General features: G+C 45.1%; 1 protein-coding gene across 1 annotated transcript in view; it reads left to right on the plus strand.

The window, feature by feature from the left end:
• Positions 1 to 22,331, plus strand: part of LOC308556049 (teneurin-2-like) — a 339,816-nt gene that overhangs the window by 83,333 nt on the left and 234,152 nt on the right. The window contains exon 2 of the mRNA XM_081135052.1: positions 5,962 to 6,074. The gene's annotated coding sequence lies outside the window, so the exon portion shown is untranslated. The remainder of the gene's footprint in view (positions 1 to 5,961; positions 6,075 to 22,331) is intronic.

Consider the following 22,331-nt stretch of genomic DNA (forward strand, 5'->3'; position numbering starts at 1 on the left):
TTTGAACGTTTATCATAGACCAGCCCTGGCCAGAGCTCACGTACTTGGAAACGAAATTCCTGATAAAGGGAATGAATGCCCTGAGCTTTCTCTCGGGCTTGTTAGGTTGTCCTATAGCTTTGGTACAAGGCTGCGGTTATTCTGGATTCCAGGGTTATTTGCTATCCCAGGTCATACTCTCGCCAAGGAGGACTGTGTGTGTCTTTTTAATTTTTTATTTATTGATTTTGAGAGAGAGAGAGAGAGAGGGAGATTGCTTTGTTGCTCCACTTATTTATATATTCATTGGTTGATTCTTGCATGTGCCCTGACTGGGGATTGAACCTGCAACCTTGGCACATCGGGACTACACTCCAACCCCCTGTGCTGCCTGGCCAGGGCCGGAAGGATGACTGTTGGTTCATGTAAAGTTTTCTGTGCTTGGCTCAATCGCTCACCCGATTGACCCTCTCGGGGTGGTGAGAATACAGGGCCATGAGTGGGCAGGAAAGAGCTTCTATTTTCTCCATCTCAGGACTGAGCATATCCAGCAACTGGATACTTATTCCCTTGAGGGGTATTGCGGGTGCTAGTTGAGGGGATTAGATGAACAATTAAGTAGTTTGCTCCTGGACAAAAGTCAAATATGATAATTACTCTATTACAGAGTAGGTGGATCACAGATCGTGCCTTTCGATGTTGAAAATACGATTGTGTTTTCATCGGTTTGGTGCATCTTTATGGTAGAAACCAGGTATTCTGAGCAAAATTGTGCCAGAATTTGTCAGATTATTGTGAGAATCTCTATGGGAGAGAGAAGAGATTTAAATGAATTGAAATAGTATTCTACAGAGTGAAAATCCAGAAATTTCGTATAGTGAGACAAGGAGTCTTCTTTAGCCTGAGTGGTTTTGGAGGGAATAAAACATGTTATAAAAGATAGGAATTTGCTATTTTTAATGTATTCTAAGCATAACTTGTTACTTTGGCTGCCCATAATTTCTTTGTGATATTGGTCAGGGCCACTAAAGGTTATGGTCTGCTAATTAATCTCTACCCTAATCCCTTCTCGATCCATTCGGCACAACCACAGTGGCTTTCAGACCCTTGGGGAGGCTTCTGGGACCTCTGGATGTTTTGGGATTTTCTCTCCTGGCTCCCTCCTCCCGAGCTTGGGGATATCCATGAATTTCAAATCGCCTTTGTGACGAGGCCCTCCCCTTGCTGCACTGTACATATTTACTATTAAACCGGGTGAAACATGAGCGCCCCCTCCCGTGAGCCCCGGGGAGCGCACCCTCAGCCCCCCCCCCCCCCGGGGGTTCTGCACAGGGGAGCGGCCTGATTCCCCCTCACAGTGAAAACGTGAGGCGCATTGAACAGCCGCAGCTTTAGTAGAGCGATTTCTTTGCTAAAGGGCTCTGTGATGGGGCCTTTGTATTGAACAGCTTTGCTATTATGAGACTCGTGGTGTCCTTCTGGCGCATATGTCTAGATTCCAAAATTTCAGGGGGTGGATTGCAGCTTATATTTTAATTCACCCTCCTGGGCGTCTCACACCAGTCTTGAAACGGCGCTAGTGCTTGAGAGTAAGCACGCGGACACTAGTACAGAGGCCTGTTTTCCTCAGCTCTGCCATCGCCTGGGGCAGGGCCGGCCAACAGAATGCAAGCCACGGGCTCTTGTAAACTTTTAAGAGGCGCATTGTAAGGAACAGAAGGAAGTTAGTGAGATTAATTTTATTAATATATTTTATTTTACTCAATATATCAAACGCTACTGTTCCCACATGTAAACAATATGAAATATTATTGAGATATTTTATGTTTTTGTACTAGGTCGGTGAAATCAGGTGTGTCTGCTGCACGTGGTCACCACTCAATTAAATATCTGTGAAAGAAGTGAGTGAATGATACCAGTTGACTAGGTTTGGTACATTCAGATCAGTCAATAATTTCCTGCGTTGGGAAAGTATTTTATTGCAAGTCCAAATGCCCCGTCCTCTAATCTCCTTCTTAAGGAATAGAGGTATGTTTTACTTGGCCTTAGAATATCCTTTCTGAAGAATGCCGGGTTCCCAAGCGGTCATGTGCACGGAATCCAGGATGGCCTGAGGATTGTGAAACCCGTTCAGTCGGACTCGCGGCTCCGTCGTCGGGGGCTGTGCGGAATGAAGCCCATAAGCTCATATTTTTATGTCTGTGAAACCTTTATTTTTATTCATTAGAAAGAAGTCAATTAATTTGCATTTACTAATATCCCATTCCTTGCACTGTAATATCATTCTCTTTATATCTAAAGGGAAAATTGTGACTATTTCTTTCAAGCCTATAAACTTAATTTCCATTAAGGGAACTGGTAACTTGAATGAAGATAACAGCATCTTGCAAGCTTTATTCCTATTGTCTGGCTTTTTATAGGTTTGTCTGCATCGCTTCATTTCATGGCATTCGTGCAGAATATGTAGTGTGGTGTTCGCTTAATTTTTTTGATTTATATGTTTGATGGTGGAAAAGCCTACCTAAAGGACACAAAGTGACACAGTTCTAAATTACTCCCTAGGTCTCAATACTATTTAATTCATTTAAATTGCTCATTTTATAATGCTTTTAAATAGGATATTTACATTTCTCAATTTTCCTATAAACATTAAATAAAAAGTGGAAGTGATTTGATTGTATCATAAGGGGACCCAGATTAACTGCCATCAATAATCTAGAAATTGCCTTTCTATTATAGAAAAGGGTTTGGAATAAAAATAGGTGGATGGCACTGTCCTATTTATGCACAATTTTGTCTACTCAAGGTGAGTTTATTTATAGAGACGTCTAGAAGGATGCTGACCTGAACGTAAGCAGTGATTGTCACGGGCTGACGTATCCTTGAGTGACTCTTACTTCCTTTGGTTATATTTAATGGTACCATTTTATTTTATAATATTTAAAAATATGAAAATATAGGTCTCACTGTAGTTATATAAAATCCCATATGTAAAATATAACAGAAAGTCATATCTCAGAAAAAAATATAAAGTTTGGGTTTGTTTAGTTTCATGATAATTTAATGAATACAGTATTTAACTTCAGTCAATATAGAAGTTTTATCTGATCTATCTTAATACAGATGAAAACCTAATAAATAATAACATTTGGTAAATGTATTGCCTTAAAGCATGTATCGTTTGTTACTAAATATTTACAAGTGAAATACACTGGTTAAAAAATCATTTCCATTTATTCATTTAACAGATATTCATAATGCATGTAATAAAATAGGGGGTGAGTTTAATACTTTAGAAATTAGTGCATTTTTAAATAATTATATTTCACTAATAAAAGTAAATAGTAATAACAGTTAACATTTACTATGTTCCAGTCATTGTGTTCAGTGAATTATCTGTTTGTTCCTTACAACAGTGCCATGAGTTAGATATTGTTATTACCCCTATTTCACCCAAGAAAAACCTAAGGAACATAGAGGATTATAAACTGTCTTAGATCACATGACTATGAATTGTTTTTATCACGTTTAGCTGTGGAGCCCGGTGATTTAATTGTTACATTGTATTGAGTGTACTATGTATCCTGACCATGACTGTTTTGTTTTATATTCTAGCAGTGGGCTTTTAAATTTATAATTAACATGATAGAAAAAAATAAAGCAAGTGACATGTCTGTTGCCTAAAATTTACAGCTTTCTTATTATAGTCTTATTATTATAGGAAATTCTTATCTTTTGAAATAAATTTGCCATGTAGCTAAAACAAGTATGTGACTCAAGTGCAAGTCCAGCTGTAGGTCCAAAGACGAAGGTGCATGACTTGCTCAAGGCGCTCAGGTGATCACTAGGAAGGCATAAGCCCCACATGCTTCTACTGTCGAGGTTACTTTTATGATTTTGTACTATTCCTAATTTTAAAAGTAATTTTTAGATGCAGTCCATTGGTGAGTCTTCTTCAACATATTCTTGCAACTTTAGTAATAAGATTGTTAAACTGTGTCCCTTAATTGCTTTTACAACCAATATTCTAGAGAGTTTAAAGGATCAGAATTGTACAAGTGAGTAAACAAACTTGATTATAAGGATACCTAATTATTACAAGGTAGGATATAATTAAGTGCTAAAGTTTTGTACGATATAAAGACAATAAAGGCTGCAGAATTTCTAAGGTGGAAATCAAAGAGCCATATTGCTTTGCTGGGCCCTGATTACCAAGTGGAAAACTTGAAAAAACACACAAAAGAGCAATAGAGCAAGTTTCCGTGAGGTCTTATAATGCTGTCTAGTTTTGTCAATTTTTTTAAAGACAAATAGTCTTGATAAGACAATCTTACCTCTATCATTCTCTTATGATTGGATTATTAAGGTACTGAAATAAGCAAGAGAGTGGAGCAAAGAGAGCTACAACTGTGATTTACATTTGTTGGATGCCTACAGTGTACTAGAAACATTTTCTTTCCTTATTTCTCAATCCTTGTGTGGTAGGTGTTTTGCCACATTCCCATTTTTCAGATAAGAAGACTGAGGCTCCGAGGGTCTTAGGAACCTTGTATGAGGTTTTACTTATTAGTGACAGACACACAGTTCCAATTCAGGTCTGCTGTGATTTAAATTCCGTACTTTCCACTGACAAGCCTTTTGACTCTCTGGAAGATGCTAGCACCCAATATTAATTCCACATTACCGGGAATCTTTGTAGAGGGCAGAAGACCTTTTCAGAGATCCCTGGTAACGTGGAATAGACCCATCAGTCTGAAGATACTGCTTGCCCCTGTGAGGAGTGTGGCCAAGAGTGTGGCAGCCAGCGGTGACGCGTGTGGGAACTGCGGGTGGGTTTAGCCAGGCTGGCACCTCTCCAGCTTATCAGAGGATTCACACCCTCCCTGCCTGGGAAACACTGATTGAGGAAGGCCTGCTCTTTACGTGCGGAGGTACACATTCAGTGCCCGAGAATGACCGGCAACACTGGGAAATGAGAGCTCTTGGTTTTCAGTTTTTGTCACTCCTTTGTTGACCTTTTTCTGTTTGCACTAACAGTGATCCCTTTGCCATCTTAAGACATCCCCCTTTGCCTTGGGCACTGCCCCAGTCCGCTGGCCAGGGGAGAAGGGAAACCTAATGAACAGCAAGTGCCTTAGTGTGGATTCCTTTAATATGTAGACTTTTTGGGGGAAGAGGGGATACTTGCATTTTTCTGAAGAGTTAATCATTAGGAGGTAAGCCCTAAATCTGCTGATGACGTTTCAGACATGTGGCATCGGGATGGTGGTAACAGTGACAATGACGGCAGGTGACATGTATTGAAAGAGGACTGTGTGCCAGGCACCGTACTATGTGCTTTTGATGGATTTTTATGTTTAATCTTCACAACATTTCTGTGAAAATATTTCCATTTTTCGATGGTGAAAGCTTAGGTTGAAGCTGAAGTCATTTGCCCAGAGCAAGTTGTATTGGGTCAGAGGGACTTTCCTGACAGACTCTCACACTGCTACTGACGGTGGTACTAACTAGCAAGTAGTTGGGTGTAAAAGTTGGCAAAAGAAATGCTCAGATTGGAGGGGCGGACTGTAAATTTTAAGATGAAGTAAAATCATTTGTAAATGTGAAGACCAAACTTAAGATCCGTATATTGCTACAAAGATGCATTTCAACTCTTCTGCCAACCCCAGTACTGTGTATCTCAGTGTTTGTATTACCAACAGCATCACATCTGAAATATGTTGTGGTGACTTTGTATCTTAATGGTAATGGCTGGGGCGGCTAAAATGACTGAATAATTAGCATGTTTCATTCCATATTTTCCCTTCCTCCATTGAAAGGCATTTCAAAGGGTGAGGTGTGCTCTTTAGCTCACTTAGCCTCTCACCGCACCTTTCCCGCATTTTGCAGCTGCATGGCTTTTATTTGCATTTTTATTCCTTTTGTGTGTGTGTTTGACGCGCTCACTGAATCTCACCTGCTTTCTCTTTTCCTTTTGGACAGTCCCACGGAGCGTTTCAGTGCCGGCGCAGTCCGGGCCGGGCCTGGTCGCCGGGCCCCGCCGCGGGGCCCTCCCGTAACCTGCCGGGACCTGGACGGCGGAGACCCGCGCTTGGGTGAGCGGAACCACGGCTGCGGCGCCGCAGGGCCTCTGCCTTGACCCCCGTTTGCGTTGTTGACCTACGTGCTCCCATGCAGGGCACAAAATACGGCTTTTCCAGCTGGATCCCCCCCCCTTCTTTTTTCCTATGGACAGTAGTAATTTGTACTGTCATTTTCTCTCCCTGAAATCTGCCATTGTCTCTGCCCCTCCCAGCCCAATTGAATGACTGCAGTTCTTCAGCCAGGCATCTGCCTCTTCTCCACCTGGACAGATCCCCCCTTCCGTCCCCTCCTCTTCCCCCGGCCGATGCGCATCATCTGAACACGCTTCTCTTATTTGCTAAGTACGCATGGAAGTAAGAGGGGGTGGTTGTGATTAGCTGGGCCCCGTAGCGTCTCACTGTGGTGTGTGAAGATCTTTTGGATGGAAAAGCTTGGCCCCCTGATCTGTTTCATAGTGTTAATCTGTGCAGGTGGAAAGCAAAAAGGAGGCCAGTGAGCCTTTCTTAGGCTCCTGGTAAAATCCTTTCTGCTTTGATTGCCTCCGAACTGGGACCGTCCATATATTTCTACAGCATCTGGTGACATATCAAATGCCTCCTAAGTCTCTTTCTTGGGCCTCTTATATATATGTGTGTGTGTGTGTTTTTCTTGTTTCTCTAGTTTTTTGCTTTTTAGAGCTTGCTGTTATAGATTTACCGTCAAATCCTACCGAGATGGCTCAGGTTTGGGTGGGGCAATGGAAGGGTTCTGTGAGGATAACTGACGCATTATGCAATTCCGACTTGGAGACGGGGCAGCTGCCTCAGCTGAAACATCTGTTGCAGCATAATTATAGATATATGTCTTTATTGATTTCAGAGAGAGGGAGGGAGAGAGAAACATCAGCCATGAGAGAGTCATTGACCGGCTGCCTGCTGCACGCCCCCAAGCGGGGATCGAGCCTGCAACCCGGGCATGTGCCCTGACCGGGAATCCAACCTGGATCTCCTGGATCCTAGGCCAACGCTCAGCCGCTGAGCCCCGCCAGCCAGGCACAGCGTAATTTTAGTCATGTGAATATGTACAGAGGCCAAGGATAGGGTACGAGAGGAGATATAGTGGAGACTCGTGATGACAGGGATAAATGGAAAAACTACTAGATTACTTTTTTCTCTTTATTTATTATGGCTAGCAGCTTTTTTGTCAAAATGAGGCAACGAGTAGCTCGGCTGGGGTGGCTCAGCGGTTGAGCATCGACCCAGGATCCAGGAGATCTGGGTTCAATTCCCGGTCAGGGCACATGCCCGGGTTGCGGGCTCGATCCCCAGCAGGGGGCGTGCAGGAGGCAGCCGATCAATGACTCTCATCATTGATGTTTCTCTCTCTCCTTCTCCCTTCCTCTCTCTGAAATCAATAAAGATATATTTAAAACGAGGTAGGGAGGTAGGGAGCGGACCGAGTGGGGTGGCCCCAAGGGCAGGCGGTGATATGAACCCTCGCGGAGGAGGTAGGAGGCGGGCATGATGCAATAATCCCACAGCCGCGTGGAGTGGTCTGTGGAGGTGTGTATGGAGCAGGCACTGTCAGGCCTGAACGGGAGCCTCAGGAGGCTCTGGTGACAATGAAAGCAGGTGATGCAATAGGGAACTTAGCCTGGTGCATGGCCAGGGACGAATGAGTGAATGGTTATCAGCAGCTCTCGCTCCATTTTGCTGGCAAAGAAACTGAAGCTCAGGCACCTCTTGCCACCTGCCTCTGCATCACACCGCGCTGGTCATCCGCATTTTTCCCGCCACCCCCGATTCCTTAGGAACGTGCTCTGAGAGGGGAGACTCTCCGGTTAGAGTAACAGAGGCTTCTTTTTGGATTCGATGATGCTTTGAACCTGAGAAAGGCATTCAACGTAATAACGCCCCGTACCCCTCAACTGCCTCCGAAGCACAGTTGTTCCCCGCGCCTTGGAGGTCAGACCCAAGCTGGATGGGGCCGGGAGAGCCAGGCCTCGCTAGAACACCCCTTTGGCCCCGAGGTTGCTCGTGCTCAGATCCGGCGCCATCCTCTCCCCACAAACATCCCCAGGTGCCACTCTCTGTCTCGGAAACTCGGGTCTGTCGTTGCTTTTGTTCGTAAGGAAAATACCACCACGTGCTTAGGAAATCCATTATAAATGTAGAGTTGTCAGTTTTGGAAGAAATAGAAGAACGGATGGCGAAGCAGACCGAAGATTCTGCCATACCCTCTGCTAGCCCATCTGTCTTCCCCCGCAGCCAGTGAGGGATCGGAGAACACACAGTCAGAGGAGGTGAGCCCGGTGGGGCAGGACCTGCAAGAGGGAAGTCTGCCTCCTGGCCGGTGCGGCTCGGGGAACCGAGCACCGGCCAGCAACCCGCCGAGGGCCACGGGTCCTGTTCCTCGTCAAGGGCACGAACCTGGGCTGCAGGTCCGATCCCAGCCCGGGGTGGGGAGCGTGCGGGAGGCAACCGAGCGATGTGGCTCTCTCACAATGTCTCTCCCTCTCTCTGTCTCCTCACTCCTTCCACTCTCTCTAAAAATCAGTGGGGGAAAAAAAATATATCCTCGGTGATGGTGATACACAAAAAGGAATGAAGCCTGCTGTGCCGGATGCGTTCTGTGTGGTGGACTCACAGACGATTTTCCTGACCTTATAATCCGACAATTACCCAGTTTTCCCCCTTTCTCGCTCATCAGCCTAATCTTATCATCTAATTTAACCCTCTGACTCAGTTTTCCGGGCCGGACGGGCCTTGGGCAGGTGGTGGCCAGGGAAGCAGGCGGAGGGGAATGAGGAGCAGATGCGGGAAGGGAGGGGAAGGCCGCGTGGCGAGGGGACTGGCCTCGTCACAGACGCAGGGCTCAGTGACCCGCCCCGCAGGCTGGCCTGACAATTTACTAAGCTTTCTCAGCGCTCTCAGGACGTTTTGTTGTTCATTCCGTCAGGGCCACACTTGGATAACTTACTGTTGCGGCAAAATATGTTTTAGATTTCGGCTAAACAACAAGCCAGTCAGCGACTTGGGCGGGGCTTGGCTTGCAGAAAACTATCAACTTGCAGAAGTTCTTTGTGCTAGCTGTTTGGCATTGTGTTTTACACCCGTTGAACTGTCCTCAGGAAATACCTGCCTGCTCCGAAGGGACTCTGCAGGCCGCCTGCCCCTGCTGTTCACCGAGAGTGTCAGGTTCCAACCCTGTAGAATAAAGGAGCAACCGAGGCTGCCTCTGCCGGGCTATAGGAGGCCTTATAAACACAGGCCGGTGTTTGCCCAGGTTTTTAGTTTCCTCCCAGACCTGCTCTGGCTTTTTCCTGTTCACTTAGGCTTACCCCTGAAGTTTTAATTTTAAAAATATATATATGTTTTTATTGATCTCAGAGAGAGGAAGGGAGAGGGAGAGATAGAAACGTTGATGAGAGAGACACATAGAAAGGCCGCCTCCTGCATGGCCCCCCTACAGGGGATCGAGCCCGCAGCCCAGGCACGGGCCCTGACTGGGAGTCGAACCCGCGACCGCCTAGTACGTGGGATGAGTCTCAACCAACTGAGCCACACCAGCCGGGCAGGATGCCTGAAGTTTCAAATGTTCTTCTCTTTGCTCCTAAGAGGCAGTGCCCTAAGGTGTGCAGCTTTCCGGGCCAGGGACCCGCCTTAGCCGTTTCCACAAGCCTGTTGCTTAGCGGGAGGAGCGTGTAAGATAGTTTGCCCTGCACGTTGGATTCTCTGCGTTCTCGGGCAGGCTTTTCTGCTTTCAACCGAACGAGAGTAAAAGGCAAGATGCGGTTCCATCTTCACTAAAAATATGCTTTTTGGCTACTTTTCACTATTTAAACAACGAAGATAAAAGAGAAAGCAACTTAAAAATCATGGGGAAAACACTCGGGCACTTTTAAAGGTTGTCTTTGATAAGGGCAAAGGCAGAACTAAGGTTTTTTGATCCCTGAGATTAAAATAAAACCCTATCTTAGGTAGACATTTTGGGGAAATCAGCAGACCTCCAGGAAGGCTGTGTTTTGGGCAACACATCGCTCGGGGGGAGATGCGGGGATGTAGCTCCCTGTCAGTAGCATACCAGCTGCTGGTTTGCACTTTCCTTGCCACCTAAAGAGCTCGTAACAATCAGTATGCGCTGAACACGTAAGCGGCCAAGTGTCTTTAGAATCGGAGGTGAGCACACGTTTTCCTGCGCTTGCAAAGCCCCTTGTGTGCAGGACTGGAGCCCTTGGCCCACGTGGAGAGCGTGGCACCTTCCCCCTTGGCCCGCTCGCCAGCGCAGAAGCACCCTCTCCTGCTCCGCAGCTACCTTGCAGACCAGAGCGATCTGAGATTTTTCACCCTTCCCCGCATGCCTGAGCTGCCTCTTAACATTGTGAGATCTACAGCGGGGTTTCTTTAGATATTTCACGTCCTCACACATAAAGCCATGCGATGCCATGTGTTTCGTAAAACATTGCCCTGGGAATGTAAAGAATAAGACAGAACTCATGGAGCCACAACTGATATATGATGCGCGACTCTTTAATATAACAAGTATGAAGGGATTCAAGAGGGGAGCCCTGGCCGGTGTGGCTCAGTGGTCAGAGGGTGGGCCTGAGAACTGAATGGTCCCGGGTTTGATTCCGAGCAAGGGCCTGTACCTCAGTGGCAGGCTCGATGCCCAGCCCCGGTCAGGGCACAAGAGGTAGGCAACCAATCAATGTCTCTCTCCCTTCCACTCTCTCTGAAAAGAGCAATGGAAAAAATATCCTCACATGAGAGTTAAAAAAAAAAAAAGAGAAGGGCCCAGTTATTAATACCTACCGTGTCCCGAATGAGTCCAGAAGCTGGCCCTCCCACCGGCTGCGTTACCCTCGGTTTGCTTGTCACTGAGGAGACCTTCAACTAAAGTGGAAGTCAACACGGTTCCCATGTTCCAGGCCTAGAGCTGCTGTGCGGCTTTGGAATGTTTTAGCAAATCCTTCCACGGTGGCTTCGCAAGGTTTTTCTTTGCCTCTGGGTTCATAATATCGTTTTAGTTGTGAGGAGAAGACATAAAAAATAGTTCTGAATATCAGCTTCTAATTTGGCAAACTGTGGCCGTAGAGCTACTTAAAAAAACAAAACTAAGCAGACAAGAAACAAAAACAAGGCCAACAAAACCTTTTGGAATACCTTGGCAGGCGTCATGGGCACAAGGGGTTCCCAAAGAGGGTGCAAAATGTACTCACTACCTCCCCAAGGCCCAGAGCCGCGCCCAAAGGTAACAAAAAGCAAGACTCAGACATTTCCCCTGAGAGCTGGCCAGTTGGGTGCAACCCACATGTCTGTCTGGACATATTTTGGGGGCCCCCGATCTGATGGTTGCCAAACCATGGTACCAGGACGCAAAGTGAGATCAACAAGAGACAAATAGCCATCCCTTAGAGAGAAAGGGTTGATGTCAGTGTTTTCTGCCGGCCAATCTGAGTTAGGAAAGGAAGCGCCAACTTGAAATTTTACCTCCGTCTCTGGACCAGGCACCACACGTAGAGATCTGGGAGCTGTGACTTGGGTAAGAATCCCCATCCTTGGCCAGCTGCTGCCAGTTCTCCCAGGGGCCCGTCTGCAGGCTGTGGAGTGAGTGGGGTGTCTCAGGGGGTCTCACCCTGCGCACCAGAAAGCGTAGGGGAGGAACAGTAATTTCCCAGGTGCCCTGTAGGGTGAGAGCCTGGCCCAGGGCACCTGGAAATGGATAAGCTCACCTGAGGTGGTGAAACGTCTCCACCGTGGCCGCTGCAACTCAAGGTGACCTTGATGCCCCGGCCGGGTGGCTCAGTTGGTTGGCGTGCTCTCTGGTACTAAAAGGCTGCTGGTTTGATCCGGGTCAGGGTGGTTATTCACAGCAGTGTCAACGGCACGTACCTAGGTTGTGGGTTTGTGATCCCCAGTCGGAGCAGGTACAGGAGGCAACCCATCCATGTTCCTCTCTCACATCCATGTTTCTTTTTCTCTCCTTTCCCCTCTCTCTAAAAATCAATTTAAAAAAATCCTCAAGTGAGGATTTAAAAAACAAAACAAAAACAGATTATCCTCAATAAGGTTCACCTGCTTGTTCAGCCTTAAAACAAAATGTTACTCACCTGAGGCCTCCCACGCAGCTCAGTCTGATCCCGGACCCTGTCTGGTTAGTAAGTCGGCCCCGGTTGGACCCTGGGCCTGTCTGGTTTTTAAGTTGGACTCAGTTGGACCCTGGGCACGTCTGGCTTTTAAGTGAGGCCCAGGTGAACTCGGTTGGCTTCAGACTCAGTGGGGAGGAAGAAATGCTGGAATGAAGCCTGAGAGCTGGTTCACGATGCAAAGGCCGTGGAGCGGGGACCTGCGAGGACCTGACCCGCGACTGTTGTGCTGAGAACGCCGCGAGCAGGGGGCTCTGCAGGTACCTGGGTCGGTGCTCGGTGCTCCTGGGGGCTGTTGGGAGTCCCCTTCTGTTTCCTCTTCTGCCATCAGAATTGTTAACGGATTGAGGCTGAACAAACATTTTGAATTCATTTGGGCAAAGACGGGAAGTGGCTGGGAGAGCTGCACCCACAGGAGCTGGGAGGGGCTGTTAGGAGAAAGGGCGGAAGCTAAGGGAGTGAGTGGGGGGCTAAGCCTCAGGCCCCGCTGGCTGTGTGACCCGTGGTCCTTAGGGTTCTGAGCTTGTAACCTGGAGGCGTTTGCAGCCTTAGAATTGCGTTTGTTTAGGTAGCTGCCACAGCCTTGGGGCCGCGTGAGCCTCATGGCCTCCTGGTGTAATTAATTTGACGCTGGTTACTTTCCCTACATAGCATCTTCAGTTGGAAAGTCCTTTTCATAAGTTGAGGAGAAGACAGAGTGGCTAGAGTACTGGTATTCTATGCTGAGGGTTAAGCAACGTGTTTTTAAAAGTCCATAAAGTACAAGTTACCGGCATTGGCCTTCTAGGCAAGTTATCAAAGGTTTTTTTAAAAAAATTGTTGTCCTTGGTACTGGTGAACGTGTGGTGCAAAGGGCCACCGATCACTGTCTACGGGAGTGATCAGTGCTGAGGAGCTTAAAAGACATAACTTTTGAACCTATTATTACACATTTATTGTTTTATGCTAAGAACCATCATTGAACAGAAAGATGTATCTGGAAGGATGTTACCTAATGAACCATTTAAAATAAGGGCAATTTGAAAACAACCTGCATGTCTCCCAGCAAGAGTTTGATTGAATAATGTCATCAGAATATTGAAGTCCTTTGCAGCCCTGAGAATGCATCTTCTTGAAGCATATACAAAAATATGAAAGTACTGCCTTTAAAAATGTATATGTAGCTTGATCCTAGTCTACTTAGTTTTAAAATGTACTAAGTAGCATTAAAAATAAAGTGAGATGTACCAGGATATGTTAATAGTGGTTATTTCTGGGAAGATAGTGGGCCATTTGTATTTTCTTATTTATGGCATTTTTCTGTATTTTCCTAACTTGACCATAATTTTATGTAACTTTAAAAATTAGAAATAAGTAAGGGAGAAGATAAGTCTGCAGATATTAGGATGTGGCATTTTTTTGGCCAAACTGAGAAGCGTGTCTTGGATGCTAAGCCATCTCTTCATCAAAGATGTAAATATCTTATTTTTGTGAAGATTTAATGCCCTCCAGCAGATGGTGCTGCTCCTATCAAGGCAGCCAACATAAAGAGGGAAACATATTCTCAGAAAACAAAGATGCTGCATCTTCCCCACTATTCCTTAGGTCAGAATTCACCTTTAGGGACTGCTGACATAACCTTTCTCATTTTGTATAATTATTAATTTAAAAAATTAATTCACTAAATGCTCTTTGTGTGCCTTTTAGGAGGCTCTAGGGTGTTAAATCATATGTGGTAGAAAGAAGTTTGTCTTTCTTCTTTCTAAAGGGTTCAACTATGTTTGAAAAACAAGTTGGATCTTTAAGAAAATGAACAAAATGATATGAAATTGAGAGGAAAGAGCTATCGTCACAGTTAGCGTTGTGGGCAGAATGCATGGGGGCGTGAGAGAGTGGCCGGCACAGGATGAGCCGTGAGTAAGGGCCAGGGGTTCGCTCAGCACACGGCAGGCACAAGCACAACAGGACTGCTCGTGAGGTGTCACACCCAGCTCCTGACCTGCCGCACCGCCGAGCGTCTCCCGCAGCGCTCTCCGGGCTGGCCACCGGCTCCTTTCACAGGTGGAGAGTCAGGCTCGAGATGTTCAACGACCTGCCCCAGGTTATAGCCAGGGAACGGCGGCAGCAGGATTCAAATACCGTTCTCCCTTGTCGTCCATCTCTCCTCCATCCCCTCCTCCTCCATTTCTCCCTCCATGTCCACCATCTCCACCTCCACCTCCACCTCCATCATCTCCATCATCTCCATCGTCTCCATCATCTCCATCTCCTCCTCCATCTCCTCCTCCATCTCCATCCCCTCCTCCATCTCCATCTCCTCCTCCATCTCCATCATCTCCATCTCCTCCTCCATCTCCATCATCTCCATCGTCTCCATCATCTCCATCGCCTCCTCCATCTCCTCCTTCATCTCCTCCTCCACCTCCTCCTCCATCTCCATCTCCTGCTCCATCTGCATCTCCTCCTCCATCTCCATCTCCTGCTCCATCTCCATCGTCTCCATCATCTCCATCATCTCCATCGTCTCCATCATCTCCGTCATCTCTATCTCCTCCTCCATCTCCATCACCTCCATCATCTCCACTTCCTCCTCCATCTCCATCTCCATTATCTCCATTATCTCCATCATCTCCATCATCTCCATCATCTCCATCATCTCCATCATCTCCATCATCTCTATCATCTCCATCATCTCCATCATCTCCATCATCTCCATCTCCTCCTCCATCATCTCCATCATCTCCATCTCCTCCATCTCCATCTCCTCCTCCATCTCCTCCTCCATCATCTCCATCTCCTCTATCATCTCCATCATCTCCATCATCTCCATCATCTCTACCATCTCCACCATCTCCACCATCTCCATCATCTCCATCATCTCCATCATCTCCATCATCTCCATCATCTCCATCATCTCCATCTCCTCCATCTCCATCTCCTCCTCCATCTCCTCCTCCATCTCCTCCTCCATCTCCTCCTCCATCATCTCCATCATCTCCACCCTCTCTACCCTCTCCACCCTCTCCATCATCTCCATCATCTCCATCATCTCCATCATCTCCATCTCCATCTCCATCTCTCTCCTCCATTCACTCCTCCCCTTCCTCCTCCTCCTCTTCCTTCTCCTTCTTGTGAGTCCTTATGCCAGGTGTACACCGTTATTTAATTGTCGCCTCTCAAATGTTTGGTTTCTTGTGCAAATTGGTGTTCAAGTGGCTTGCCCAGCATTGCAAAGTAAATGGCAAAGCTGGGAGCTAGGTCCATCTGACTTAGAGCCGAGGCGTGATTATTGGCTGCTGGTAAACTTGAGAGCTCTATGAGCTTGAACACATTACTCAACTTTTGAGGGCTTTAAGTTCCCATGTATAAAAGTGCTTTTCTCTTAGGCTGTTAGGGAGGATGCCGAAAACACAGCTGGGCATATAATAAGACTCTGTTATTGTTTATATTTTAATTATTAGTATTACCATTATCATTAGCAGTAGTAACAGGATAATTCTTGCTACTGTGGTTACTATAGCATTGTCACCAAGAAAGCAAAATGAGTATCGCCAGCGTTACAGGGGGACATTTAATTGAGGAAGAGAACAGTGAACAGTGAGACAGAGCAGTGAGGAAACCGTGACTGTTTCAGATTTCTCCGATACATGCATGACGTCAAGGAGTGTCTCGATTTGATCTCCTGTGACTTTAACAACTCTCTTCAACTTGGTCGTTTCTCTGTGTTAGAAAAAAGACAGCATGCTTGGACTCAGCTTTCACTGGCCAACACTCTCTAGTTTAAAATTAGAAAACATTTGAAAATGAAATGTATTTTTACAGCTACCTCCTATTCATAGCAAATGATGCTTTTAAAACTATTTGTCTTTTATAATTAACTTCTAAAATAGTGTGTTTAAGAAATATATGTTTATCAAAATAAATGAAAATATTAAGAAATAAAACTGATGGTGTGAGATGGTGGCCACTGGGAAGGTAATGATGGAAATACAGTTGGAAATGGTGCGCTCTAGGATGCTGGCCAAACAACAACACAACAGCAACAATAATAATAAAGCAATAATGGAGTGAGCCAACTCTAGGCGGGAACTGCTGTGGCCAGAATGGTGAGTTTACATAGAGAATTAGTGGAATATGAGGTTGGTACAGCTCGGATGTTTCATTGCACCACGAAATGGAGAGACTGTGGGGCTGGGCGGCAGCCGTGGCCTGTAGAACCTGTTCTTCCTTCTCTTTGGGGGGCCTCTTCTCCACACAAAGCACTGAGGTGAGAGCTGTCAGCAGCCGCTTCTCTTTGTGATTTAAATTAAAGAAGGAAATATTTATTTATTTATTTATTTATTTATTTTTTTTTTTAATTTTGTCAGTTACAGTTTACATTGAGTATTAGTTTGTATTAGTTTCAGGTGTACAGCATAGTGGTTAGACAATCACGTACTTTACAAAGCGTCCCCCTGACATTTCCAGTACCCGCCTGGCACCAATCTTGTTGGAATAGCCAATGTGACTCAGGCCTTTCTCTGTGTGAATCTGAGTTTCTGGATGGCAGCCACTGTCTGCCTCCCTTATCACTAAATCCCCTGGGCCTGACCAACTGCTTGGGACATAATAGTTGCTTAATAAATATTTTCTGAATTAGTAAAAGAATTCTGCCCACTGAGGGTCCTTTACTGAATTTATTTTATATTTGTGTGATTATATCTAAAAACTTTGATGGAATTGGTCTAGAGCGAATGAATTCAAAATATAATAGATGCATGACCTTTAATGAGGTCAGCACTGTCACTATAAAAGTCTTTCAGAGACCCACCATAAAACATCCATAGCACAAATCGAGATATTAAATCTATTCAGGAGGCCCAAAGTGCTCGTAGATGTCACTCCTGGACAGCTATTTGGGGCTTCAGGAGAGGAAATGTTACTGACCACTGAGTTTTCTTAAAAGAGCAAATTGGTTTTAATCGTCAGGAGTCTCCGTGATTGTCAGCAGTGGGCTGGAAAAGCATGTCACTAGGGCAATGGCACAGTGACATTGCTGTCTTAACAGGACATGGAGCAGGATGATTCATGAGACGAATAATTCTGTACTACACTGTGTGCATGCGTGTACGTGTGCGTGTGTGTTCCAATTTGAGGTTGTCAAAGGAAATTCTTTCAGAAAAGCCAACTAAAGCTTCTCATCTATCCCTGTAGAGCTGCTTCTTTACATGAATCTCATACCGAAGGTCATCAGTTTAGTTTAGGATGTGTAAAAGTAGCCATTTATAGGATAATTCTGGTTTTGCTGTGCGTCCTAATTCAGGAATGGTAGTGATTCTTAAAAAATTATTTTGTCGTTAAGAGATGCCACATCACAGTTTCCCAGATTCACTGAACAGTGGTTTCAAGCTCAGATTTCTTTGTCACACAAACCCCCTCTGCCTGTGCTGAGTAATATTTCGAAGACGTCTGTATGATATCCAGGATTTTGCCTCCACCCATAAGCTCTGTGCTGTGGGATTGCTTGGCAATGCCATTTTGGTTTTTATGTATATAGAACAGATTGAGAAAATATGAACATATTTCAAAATTTTTAGATATATTTTAGACCAATTGTTTAAATTTAATAACAACAACAATGATAATAAATTCTGGACCTTAATTATAGCTAACATGTGGAGACTGCATTATGTATGTCGTGGTCTAGCTCTGCTAAGGACTAAGCATACATTATCTCATTTAATTCCCACAACACTCCATGGGCCGCTCCAGAGTCCTACCTTCTGTGCTCCCCAAAGCTTCAGCTCATCACCTAGCCTAACCTGAGTTTCTCTCTCGTGTTCTGTCTCCTGACTAAGCTGGACCCAGCATTGAAATAGCAATTATTTCACAGTGTACTTCAAGGTACCATTATGTTTGATATAAAAAGGGAAATCCAAGTTTGTGTGATCTGTTGTGTCCATATCAGAACCCAAGCTGATATTTTATATACATACACACACACACACACACACACACGCACACACACACACACACATACATATATATATATAGAGCTAGACCATGTGTGTATATATAAACAAGGGGGTGCTCTCGAAGGCTATCCAATCATCATTATCTAGACGGAGTATATGATCCCAAATGCAGGCTCCAAACTTCAAACTAAGCACCGCATTTTTAATAATGTCTAGAAATTATATAGAGATTTTAAAATTCCACCTATTTTAGCATCTTTGCTTTGAAAACTCCTCCCCTTTCAGTCTGAGCTCAGTGGAGAAAATAATAAAAGCACCATGGTGACAACTGCCCCCTCTTCGGAGCCCATTCAAATGAATTGAGGTTTTCTTGAGCGTCACTGTGTCTTGCCCGGAATTGTCTCTTGGGGTCACTCTAAGGTTAAGGGAACTTCTTGATCGCTCCAGGTCGCCTTTAGGACACAGAAGAGCAACTTGAAGTTCATGGTCTAGAATTGGTAAATCTGATAGTAAATCGTTCTGTCATTTTTGAGCTATGCGGATTATTTACAAGGGCTTTTACGTTTCAGTTGTTGTAGGTGATGTGATGAAGAGCCTCATTAATGAAAATGTATGTATAATACTTTTTTCCAAGACCTTGAGTGAGTATCACGTTAGAAAGTTTCCATACATAGTATGTATCCCCCAGAAGCGTCTCTGGACTTCTGGCAACTCCTGTCAGCCACAACTGAAGACCGATTCTCTTCCAGTTGGGAAGGGCCTTCTCTGAAACTGAGCGTATGCAGCAGAGATTTATGGAAACCAACCAACCCTGGCTGCCATTGTGGTGACAGATGTCACAGTGAGACCTCCCTCAAACAATCCTGGAATGACTCTTTGGAATTCTGCATGTGCCAACAGGCATTTTCAAACATCGCATTTTTTTTTTCTTATGATCTATCTCCCTCTTGCTTTTTATGTGACCTTCATCAGCTCGATCCCTCCTCTGTACCTATGATTTCTGGCTTTCAGAATTGGGGAAACAATTATTTCCTCTTTAGGGAAGTCACTGGGATTCTGGCAAGATGACTATCTCGGTGAATGTTCAGGATTTGGGAATACTGACCCTCTTCCTCATGGCCCAGAAAGTCCTTGTGTTGTTTATCTTCTAACCAGAAATCAAAAGAGCCTTCCTTTGTTTCCTTCTCAAATACTTTGGAGAATTCCTAGCCAGCATCTTCATTTCCCTGAAGGAAAGGCATGTGAGCCAGCTGCTAAGTGCTGGAGTTTGCACGCACCTGTTTGTTTATTTTTTAAAATGTAATTGGGAATATGCCTGGAAGCAGGAGTCTGTTTCTCCCATGCACTCTGAGCAGATTCAGGCACACGGAAGACAATCACAGCCTTATATTGTACATCTATTGCATGCAGAGTTCTCGAGTTGGCATTTTGCAAAGACATAATCATCAGACACGCCTGGAACACAAACTTTAAATGGGGAGATGAGACACTAAAAAGTAACCAGGAACATTAAAGAGCAAAGAACATAGTAATCATAACCCCTTATCGGGGACTACAGAGCTCTTTATCAGTGGCTTTTAATACTGGCTTCCCTTTAGTATCATCTAGGAAACTTTAAACACACACATGCACACACAGCCTGAATGCCAGCTTCAGTGATGGAGATTTAATTGGTCTGGGCTGGGAAGCACATGCCCATATTTTGGGAAAGCTGTGTAGGTAGCTGTGTGGCTTGTTAGATAAGCGGGCCAGGGAGCCGCAATGCCTACCTGGCCCGCCTCGCCTCCCGGCATCTGCCCTTGGGCTCAGACACTACAGTCGCCTGTTCTGTTTTCTGATGGCACATACAAAGTTCATTCCTTCTTTACAATCTTGGTTCTGTCCTGTCTTTTACAGGAATGCTTTTTACCCAGATCTTTGCATGGCCACTCCTAATGTGCCATTTAGCTCTCAGTCTGTGTGTCCTTTCATTGGAATTTACATGAGCAGGGCCTGTGTAGCCAGTCACGAGATTGGCCATAACTAAGTCCCCATCTTTCTTGACTATCCACACTCTTTCCAGTCACTCTGAAATCAACTTGTTTTATTTTTTCCTTCCTAATTTACCTATTGAAACCAGCCTGTTTATTGGTTTATGTTTTATTTTTTTTAATCTCCTACCACGAAATGGTTGGGGCCAAGAGAGCCGAGTCCTTCTCCGAATTGTTCAGTGTTGTATTTTTCTGGTACCTAGCACAGTAACTTGCATATAGTAGGTGCCCAGTGAACATGAATGTTCTTTGTGTGGTACGTGAAGCGGAGAATCTCTCCTATAAGGCAGTAATATAAGGTAGCTGAAGTTCATTAGAAAATCTCAATAGCCAAGGTAAGGTTCTGAGTAGATTTCAAATAACATAAGAGTGGCCTTTGCTAAGATTTCAGCAGGATGGTGTCTGTAAGGAGAGCAATATTTCTCAGGAGCTTGAGTAAGTCCTGCTGGGAGTAGAGCACACTAGTTGGCTTGACCGGGATGAGCCGGCTATGACGAAATTAGCCTAATCTCATGATGAAATGAAATCATCCAAAGTGAAACCAGTGTTTGGAAATAGATCACAACTGGTATCTAGTGCAAATGTCAGGATCAGAACTGCTGTGGAGCACTGGCAGTGTCCCTAATTCTAGTGAAAACTTTGAAAGCTGTATCTTAATTTTCAATTAATTGTCTCAGAAAACTGAGAAACAGCTAATGATGATGATGATGATGATGACTGTTATATTGAGTTCTTCCTCAGGCTGGGCATTGGACCAAATACTCACATACATTACATCATTTTAACTCTCTGGCAAACTGACGAGGTGTTTAATATAGACAGTTTACCATCAGCAAAAGTAAGGTATAGAAAAGTCAAGTGATGGACTGAGGTCCCCTCTCCAGTAAATGGTTGAAATGGGATTTGAGCCCGAATCGTGGACTCTGAAGCTGCTGTGTTCACCCGAGTCGCTGCATTGTTCGATTTGGACACAGTCTCATACGCTGTGACCCTGCCTTCCATGCTAATTGTATCTCATCTAATTAGAATTTTAACAAAAAGCCAAAAAGGCTTCAAATTATAATTTTGTAAGCTTTTAAAAAAAATACTTTTATTGATTTTTAGAGAGAGAGAAAGGGAGAGGGAGAGACAGAGACATGGATGTGCGAGTGAAACATCCATTGGCTGCCTCCTGCGTGCCCCCTACTGGGGATCAAGCTGGCAACCCGGGCATGTGCCCTGACTGGGAATCGAACCAGCAACCTTTCGGTGCATTGGACAACTCCCAATCAACTGAGCCACACGGGCCAGGGCATAATTTTATAAACTTTTTGAGTCCGTTATTTGGAGCTTAAAATACGTTTTTACAAGGAAGAATGTTATGAATAGTGCTCAGGTTCCCAGGCTACAGTAGCAAAATAGGCAAAAAAAAAAACACCCCAAAAAACCCATGCACTTTTTGGTTTATACTTAAATTGAAGGCTGATGCCCAGTGATAGTTTCATTAGAACACGTGAAACATATGTTTAGATGATTCTGTAGAGATGCCAAAGGAGGGTAGGGGGTTTTGCAAAGAATTTAGGTGGATTGTAATCCTTTTTATCACATGTGATTTCATTTCAAACTGGAGTTTTTTTGCTTTTTGTGCGACGATATCATTCCTTGTAAAGCATACTAGTGGAAGGGGTGGGATGGCAGGAGGGTTGGACGGGACATGCTGGTCTGAGATATAGGAAAATGCAGGTGCGTTAGGTGGATTGTATCGGGCATCAGGAACTAAAGGCAGAAGGGGAGAGATGAGCCTGGAGAGAGATGCTAAAGGAAAAACATGGCTTGGGTTAGGTTCAGGTGCCAAGCTGTTCTTGGCCTGCATCGCTTTACTGGTCTCCAGCGCCTGGAGTGCTGGCCAAGGGGCAGCAGGTGACACTGGAGCTGGGCGCGGAGCGGGCATGAGCTCTAAGAACTCAGCAGGCACCTTGTCTGCGAGGCCCGGGGGTTTCTAACCCAGGGAGGCACTGCTCCTTCTGCAGTGACGGGGGATTGACAGGTTCTGTAAAAAGGTAATTCCGTTGAATTCAGGTACCGGTACAAAGAAAGTACCGGCTCCTGATAATCAGCTTCAATTGATACCGAGTGCACCAGGTGGGCCTATTTTCCATTTTTTTTTAATGACTTATTACTTCAGAGAAGAACAGTAATAAG

The sequence above is a fragment of the Miniopterus schreibersii genome (assembly GCF_964146895.1).
Source record: "Miniopterus schreibersii genome assembly, chromosome: 4".
Classification (NCBI taxonomy): domain Eukaryota; kingdom Metazoa; phylum Chordata; class Mammalia; order Chiroptera; family Miniopteridae; genus Miniopterus; species Miniopterus schreibersii.